Source organism: Coregonus clupeaformis, chromosome 23 (genome assembly GCF_020615455.1).
Source record: "Coregonus clupeaformis isolate EN_2021a chromosome 23, ASM2061545v1, whole genome shotgun sequence".
Lineage (NCBI taxonomy): Eukaryota > Metazoa > Chordata > Actinopteri > Salmoniformes > Salmonidae > Coregonus > Coregonus clupeaformis.
Window position 1 is genome coordinate 26,701,553 of NC_059214.1, and position 7,648 is coordinate 26,709,200.

Below are 7,648 nucleotides of genomic sequence, written 5' to 3' on the forward strand. Positions count from 1 at the left end.
GGTCTGCGGTAGTGAGGCAGGTTGGACGCACTGCCAAATTCTCTAAAATGACATTGGAGGCAGCTTATGGTAGAGAAATGAACATTACATTCTCTGGCAACAACTCTGGTGGACATACCTGCAGTCAGCAAATTTGAAAGAAATAAGCTTTTTCTGCGTATGGAAAATTTTGGGGATATTTTATTTCAGCTCATGAAACATGGGACCACTTGTTTATATTTTATATGTTACATGTTTATATTTTTGTTTTTCTCTCCTTGAGAGAAAAAGAGAGAGAGGCTAGCTAGATATGGGTCTGTCCTGCTGTGAGGACAGCCACCCTTGTGTTCCTCTGTGTACCAAATTCAAGTGCCTAGGCTGAGCAATTACAATTCCACCCCCTGGATTGTTTTATATTGTGTCCACTTCATGAAAAACAAACAAAGCCAGAGGCGACCAAGATGTGGAACATAAACACCCTAAACCTTGAGAATGCTGATTGGAGATCATATTATGTTCCTGCCACTTTTCACACTGTAACACATACTATATTTGGTGTGAATATATGATGTTAGTTGATCTTCAATTTTAGAGCTGTCGAAATTGCAGTAGTCATTTTCTTACAACAAAAACATACACCAATATCACAATAGATATGGTCAGATATTGTCATGTTTACAAACACGCTTTTCTCAGAGTAGGCTAACATGAGCTGGTCATCAAAGAGAAATCACTGAAAATATATTTTATTTATTTATATCTCAAAAGTCCCTGGAGCTTCATCTTCTTAGGGCTCAACTGTAAAACACACACACACACACACACACACACACACAGAGAGAGAGAGATTTGTACCATGAAGTGGTTATTAATGGTGGGGTGCAGATAGGAGCGATGTGATTGTAAATAATCTGACGGGGGAGGGGTGATGTGCTGCTTGATATCAGGATTGCCTTCATAAATAAGTCATGCAATAGATGCTGTTGCTGCCTTTTTCATGACTCATTACAGTGGCTAATGGGCATGAAATGAAATGAAATGGACAGCTCTCTCTCCCTCTCTCCCTCTCTTGCTGTGTGCAGCGGTTCCTGGAACCGATGTTCTTTAATTAAGTGTGAGGGGGGAAGGGGGGGTGTGATCTGGTGGCTCACTCAAGCCTCCCCCTCCCCTCCCTCCCATCCTCCCTATGCTGAATTGCCTTAGTGCTTGTCATGCATACCGGAAACAAATGATCTATTCAACACATATTGTTTTCCAGTAAACTGCCATTCCCCTTTATTCCTATGTACTGATGAGTAGATACACTGAGTGTACAAAACATTAAGAACACCTTCCTAACATTGAGTTAAAATCCTTCTTTAACCTGTCTCCTCCCCTTCATCTAAACTGATTGAAGTGGATTTAATAAAGTGACATCAATAAGGGATCATAGCTTTCACCTGGATTCACCTGGGCAGTCTACAGTGGGGAAAAAAAGTATTTAGTCAGCCACCAATTGTGCAAGTTCTCCCACTTAAAAAGATGAGAGAGGCCTGTAATTTTCATCATAGGTACACGTCAACTATGACAGACCAATTGAGGAAAAAAAATCCAGAAAATCACATTGTAGGATTTTTAATGAATTTATTTGCAAATTATGGTGGAAAATAAGTATTTGGTCACCTACAAACAAGCAAGATTTCTGGCTCTCACAGACCTGTAACTTCTTCTTTAAGAGGCTCCTCTGTCCTCCACTCGTTACCTGTATTAATGGCACCTGTTTGAACTTGTTATCAGTATAAAAGACACCTGTCCACAACCTCAAACAGTCACACTCCAAACTCCACTATGGCCAAGACCAAAGAGCTGTCAAAGGACACCAGAAACAAAATTGTAGACCTGCACCAGGCTGGGAAGACTGAATCTGCAATAGGTAAGCAGCTTGGTTTGAAGAAATCAACTGTGGGAGCAATTATTAGGAAATGGAAGACATACAAGACCACTGATAATCTCCCTCGATCTGGGGCTCAAACGTGGCTCAGAGCTGGGACCAAAGTAACAAAGCCTACCATCAGTAACACACTACGCCGCCAGGGACTCAAATCCTGCAGTGCCAGACGTGTCCCCCTGCTTAAGCCAGTACATGTCCAGGCCCGTCTGAAGTTTGCTAGAGTGCATTTGGATGATCCAGAAGAGGATTGGGAGAATGTCATATGGTCAGATGAAACCAAAATAGAACTTTTTGGTAAAAACTCAACTCGTCGTGTTTGGAGGACAAAGAATTCTGAGTTGCATTCAAAGAACACCATACCTACTGTGAAGCATGGGGGTGGAAACATCATGCTTTGGGTCTGTTTTTCTGCAAAGGGACCAGGATGACTGATCCGTGTAAAGGAAAGAATGAATGGGGCCATGTATCGTGAGATTTTGAGTGACAACCTTCTTCCATCAGCAAGGGCATTGAAGATGAAACGTGGCTGGGTCTTTCAGCATGAAAATGATCCCAAACACACCGCCCGGGCAACGAAGGAGTGGCTTCGTAAGAAGCATTTCAAGGTCCTGGAGTGGCCTAGCCAGTCTCCAGATCTCAACCCCATAGAAAATCTTTGGAGGGAGTTGAAAGTCCGTGTTGCCCAGCGACAGCCCCAAAACATCACTGCTCTAGAGGAGATCTGCATGGAGGAATGGGCCAAAATACCAGCAACAGTGTGTGAAAACCTTGTGAAGACTTACAGAAAACGTTTGACCTGTGTCATTGCCAACAAAGGGTATATAACAAAGTATTGAGAAACTTTTGTTATTGACCAAATACTTATTTTCCACCATAATTTGCAAATAAATTCATTAAAAATCCTACAATGTGATTTTCTGGAATTTTTTTCCTAATTTTGTCTGTCATAGTTTGACGTGTACCTATGATGAAAATTACAGGCCTCTCTCATCTTTTTAAGTGGGAGAACATGCACAATTGGTGGCTGACTAAATACTTTTTTCCCCCACTGTATGTCATGGAACGAGCAGGTGATTTTAATGTTTTGTACACTCAGTGTATAATAGTAGGATACTACACCCTTCTCTATCCTCAAAATATATTTTGGTCATAAAAACATTTTGGAAAATGAATACAAAACATAAACAATGATCCTTAGGGCAGCTCTGATACTGGGAACCCATGTTCGGAACAAAATCATGTAAAGTCAGAGACTAAAGAGGTCTTTGAAACCTCAAAGAATGGTTCCCCTGTTTAACGAATGTACACTATAGATTTCGCTTTTGTAAATTGTTTGGAGGCAATCATGTTCAAAGGGTGTTAGATTGACTGATTTAGCTTCATTCAAACTGATTGATTGCTCAACCGATGAAGCAAGAGGTGATCTTAATTTGATTATTGATTTCAAGGTTTCTTTTACATTCGTGTGTGAGAGGGACATATTTCTGAGACTGTGCTAACACTTACAAAATTGTATTGATATTAACAACAACATGACCCTTTGCGCAAATCATGGCTTATTTAGGTAATATTGTCATGAAAATCTGAATTATGGGTTTGTGTTTCAAGTTAGACCCATAATAACCCATGATGTTCAGTAATTTTCCCAACACCTGTAAGCATTCTACAGACATTGGTGTGCATAATATTTCTCTATTGCATTAAATGATTATTCAGATCATTAGCATCAGTATTCAGATTAGTCAAAAGCTTTCCATCCACTGGTGTTTCGACCTTTTGATGTAGGCTACAAACGTCCAACTGGAAAGTAATGGCTTAATAGATACAGAAATTCCATAGTCAAATTAGGGAGAGCTCCAAAGGTTACCACCAGCCTCCCCTGGATAATTCTAATCTCCATTTGACACCCTGAATTACGCGGCCGGTGAAGTCCAAAAAACGGCAATGGCGTAGCCACCACTGACCCCCAACCAGCCTTTACATTTGTCACCGTGGCAGCCAGAGCTCCTTTCGCACATTAATAAAATCAGTGGAGGCTGCTGAGGGGAGGACGGCTCATAGTAATGGCTGGAATGGTGTCAATGGAATGGTATCAAACACATCAAATACATGGTTTACATGTGGTTAATACCACTCCATTGACTCCATTCCAGCCATTATTATGAGCTGTCCTCCTCTCAGCAGCCTCCACTGATTAAAATACATCTTACTCCATCTGCCCTGATAGCATGTTGCCTAGTGACCTCGCTCAGTTTAATGAAAAGGGGATTATGAGAAAGATGTGGTTTTAAGGTGATCTGGTGTCCATATTCATGCTGGCCTGGTAGACTAAAAAGAGGCTGTAATGTAGTGCTCTGGTCTTAAGACTGCTGGGGCAAAGAGCAAGGCAAAGATCTAGACCTTTGTGTGAGGAACACAAAAACCATTCTAATACCAGCATGCTTCAGGGGAATGGGTAACCTGCCTCTTTTGACTGTTCCCTTTTCAAGGGATGGGAGATTCCCACATTGCTGCTGGTGCCAGTTGCCATGGAGACAGAGGAGCTTTCTCTCTTGGAGTCGATCATAGCCTACTGCTCTTTTTGTGTAGATAGATGACATAATTCTACTGAACAAGCCCTATGAGGTTTGATTAATCTCACAGCATACAGTGAGGGAAAAAAGTATTTGATACCCCGCTGATTTTGTACGTTTGCCCACTGACAAACAAATGATCAGTCTATAATTTTAATGGTAGGTTTATTTGAACAGTGAGATACAGAATAACAACAAAATAATCCAGAAAAACGCATGTCAAAAATGTTATAAATTGATTTGCATTTTAATGAGGGAAATAAGTATTTGACCCCCTATCAATCAGAAAGATTTCTGGCTCCCAGGTGTCTTTTATACAGGTAACGAGATGAGATTAGGAGCACACTCTTAAAGGGAGTGCTCCTAATCTCATTTTGTTACCTGTATAAAAGACACCTGTCCACAGAAGCAATCAATCAATCAGATTCCAAACTCTCCACCATGGCCAAGACCAAAGAGCTCTCCAAGGATGTCAGGGACAAGATTGTAGACCTACAAAAGGCTGGAATGGGTTACAAGACCATCGCCAAGCAGCTTGGTGAGAAGGTGACAACAGTTGGTGCGATTATTCGCAAATGGAAGAAACACAAAATAACTGTCAATCTCCCTCTGCCTGGGGCTCCATGCAAGATCTCACCTCGTGGAGTTGCAATGATCATGAGAACGGTAAGGAATCAGCCCAGAACTACACGGGAGGATATTGTCAATGATCTCAAGGCAGCTGGGACCATAGTCACGAAGAAAACAATTGGTAACACACTACGCTGTGAAGGACTGAAATCCTGCAGCGCCCGCAAGGTCCCCCTGCTCAAGAAAGCACATATACATGCCCGTCTGAAGTTTGCCAATGAACATCTGAACACACAGAAACAAGATCCCACAACTAAAGGTAGGCAAAATGGCTGCCTAAGTATGATCCCCAATCAGAGACAACGATCGACAGCTGCCTCTGATTGGGAACCACACCCGGCCAACATAGAAATAGAAAACATAGAATCTATCAACATTCACACCCTGACCAAACTAACTAGAGAATACCAGGCTCTCAAGGTCAGGGCGTGACAGTTGCAAAGGTGGCATCCTATGACAGTGCCACGTTGAAAGTCACTGAGCACTTCAGTAAGACCGTTCTACTGCCAATGTTGCTATGGAGATTGCATGGCTGTGTGCTCGATTTTATACACCTGTCAGCAACGGGTGTGGCTGAAATAGCCGAATCCACTCATTTGAAGGGGTGTCCACATACTTTGGTATATATAGTGTATCTTAAAAATAAGGAAACTATTAAGAATTCACTTTTTTAATGCTTAAAATAATCATTAAAAAAAGAGTTTGAGAAAATAACGTTGATGCATTCATAGATGGCCACACTATACACTATACCAGTAGATGCATATTAGCACATTCGATAATATGCTAAAATCTAATGAACTATAGGACCAAATGTAGGCCCATGGTACATGTTTTAACTTGGTTTGAGAAAAGCTATGGGATTGGTCAAAATATGGCTGAGTTATTGACAAATATCAGATTTGACATTTAAACCACTGTAAATCCACTCCACAGTGGCCTATCAACTTAAAACTTATCACCGCTATCATGGACATCCCTAAGATGAACCACACTGAATTTGGTATTGATATAAAATAAAAATAAAGGAAAATATTAAACACTAATTCTTTGCATATGTAACGCTAATGGTCAAAATCATCTTCTCCTCATGAACCATACGTCATATTCACTCCAGATTTTGTATTTAGACTCATGATTGCACGTCCTGTGAACCCCATTCATTGCTGCTCACAGCTTTATTTTTCAATTGCACCTTCTGCATACTCCAACAACACCATTAAAATGTAATAACAGTTCGTAGGCATTTTGACACGTATTGAGCTCTTCCAAGGTGCACATCATTACAGCTCAGGGCCTGAACACCCATTCTTACACTAATCAATGTTTGTCTGTCAGTAATAATGCATGAAAAGAGTGATATACACACTGTAATTACCCAAAAGTCTTATGCTGGTAAAACCCCAGAAAAAATTGTGAGCCAAAAGAGCAGGTCAGTAATCCAGCATTCTCTATCCATCATGCTCACAATGATAGGTTTATACATTTTCTCTGTAGTTCGCGTGCGCTCAAGCACACACACACACACACACACACAATAAAGACTTAAGCCACCCATGCCATGAACTGTTCCCTGTGCTACCGTCAGGCAAGCGGTACAGCATCAGGTCTCGGACCAACAGGCTCCGAGATAGCTTCTATCTCCAAGCAATTAGACTTTTGAATAGCAAATCAACTGACTATCTGTGCAGACTATCTGAGCTCTATGCACACTCACAGCAGGTCTCTATCAACACACACACACACACACATATACGCACACACACACTGTAACTCACACTCACACAAACACACATACTGATGCCACACACACACACACACACACACACACACACACATGCAGGGCCGGCCCTAGCCTTTTGGGGGCCCTAAAATTTTTGTGGTCCCCCTCTTGACAGTGGAGAGAAACATTTTAGTTTTAAAGTTAATTTCCTGCAATTCTACCCATTTTGCCATTGGGTGGAAATAACATTTTATAACACATTTCATCCAATTCTATTTTTGCAGTTAAAAGAAAATGTCCTGCAATTCAACACATTTTGCCATGAATTATGCCATGTTAATATGATATATGTGTGGAGTGACTAACAAAATCAATGTGGGCCCCCTGGAGGTCAGGGCCCCTGGGCACGTGACCTGTGTGCCCGGTCAGTATTTGGCCATGATTACTACAAGTTTAGATAGCTGGCTAGACTAATTTACCAATCAAAAAATGGTTAGCTAACATGGCAGTGACTGACATAAGAAGAGGAAAACTGCTGAACCATATTTCGAAATAGCACCTTGTGCATTCTACTATTAAAACTTTTAACAGTAAGTTGAGTTCATAAAAAAAAAAGTTGGGGGTCGGGGGTCCCCTAGCTGCCGGGGGCCCTAAGCGACCACTTACATCGCTTATGCCTGGGGTCGGCCCTGTACACATACACTCACACACTCACACACACACACACACACCACGTATCGCCTCTGCCTATAGGCAGACTATGCGCTGCGCGTAGGACCCCGCAGCCACTCGGGGGCCCCCCACCAGTCGTAA